Source organism: Rhinopithecus roxellana, chromosome 8 (genome assembly GCF_007565055.1).
Source record: "Rhinopithecus roxellana isolate Shanxi Qingling chromosome 8, ASM756505v1, whole genome shotgun sequence".
Lineage (NCBI taxonomy): Eukaryota > Metazoa > Chordata > Mammalia > Primates > Cercopithecidae > Rhinopithecus > Rhinopithecus roxellana.
This window is the reverse complement of record NC_044556.1, coordinates 76,475,512-76,476,800: the sequence shown is the minus strand read 5'-3', so window position 1 is coordinate 76,476,800 and position 1,289 is coordinate 76,475,512.

The following is a 1,289-nucleotide window of genomic DNA, read 5'->3' as shown; positions in this document are numbered from 1 at the left end:
TGGTGGCTCTCCCTGGGCTGTGTCTGTGAGGCAGGGAAGGCTCTCAGCTGGGTGTGCTTGGCAACCAAGTCGGGTCTGGGCGGGGATCTGTGAGAAGTGCTGGGAAATGGGGGTGGGAATCAGTCATGTCCTGATTTCTGCCTTTCCCCTAAATGGGCCCTAATTTCCAGGAAGAACCCAAGGGGTGCCTTCCCATTCCTTGCGTTCTCTTGCCCCCCATCATTTGGAAAGCTATGCGAAGGGGCTGGAACTTAGGGAGAAAGGTATTCTTTTTTTTTTTTTTCTTCAAACCCACCATCTAAGTGGCTACTGTTTTTTCCCATCTCCACCACTGTTCAAAACCTAGGCTATGTCCTAAATAGTGGGTTTGAATAGTATTATGGGTTATTTTAAGCATTCCTTCATTTTGTCTAGAATCTAGTGTGGTGCCTGGGCAAGGCATTCTGATTTTTGCAAACTGCTTGCAAATTTACCTCCAGCCTTCCCATAAACCAGAGCTGGACTACCCACCTACCTGGGTGGGTGAAGGAAAGGGAAGGGGAAAACGCAGTAAGGTAGCCCCAGCAGGAGACAGAGATGAGTGGGAAGCCCCACTGTGCTTTGAGGCATGAAGACAGCATTATGCTTGATTGGAAATGACCCCAGAGATCCTTCCTGCCCATGTTCATGGGAGCCCCACATCCTGAGGCCACTCTGCTGAGCTGGCGGGGCCAGAAGTGGGGAAGGGTGAGTCCTGGAGGCTGCTGTCCTTTGTGCCCCTTCTCTGTGGAAAGACCAGCATCCTAAAGGCCCGGGGGAAGGTGGCTGGAGGTTATTTCCTTGCATCAGGCCCAACTGGCTTTGTGTTTGCTATTTTGGCCTCAAGCCCATGGAGTCACTTAAGCCCAGGGGTTCAAGTCCTGGGGCCTCAGAGACCAGCTGCTGCCTTGATGTTTCTGGGTACTAGACCACCTCTCGTCCACTCTGCTGGCCTGAATTTCTGGCCAATACTTCCGGCCCATGAGTGACCCTTCAGGGAAGTCCCACAATGGGTTTTCCCTGGCAGCAGCAGCTGCTCTGGACCCCATGTGCTTGGTGGAGCTCAGTGAAGAGCCAAATGCAGATTTTTGGGAGATGATATGATCCAGGCTCTATGATCTCATGAGCAAAGCCCATGAGATGTGGTGGACAAACTCACTCAAAGGCTTCAGTTCAGTTTGTTTGTCTTTTTTTTTTTTTGGGGCAGGGTTTTGCTCTGTTGCCCAGGTTGCAGTGGAATGGTACAATCTTGGCTCACTACAGCCTTGACT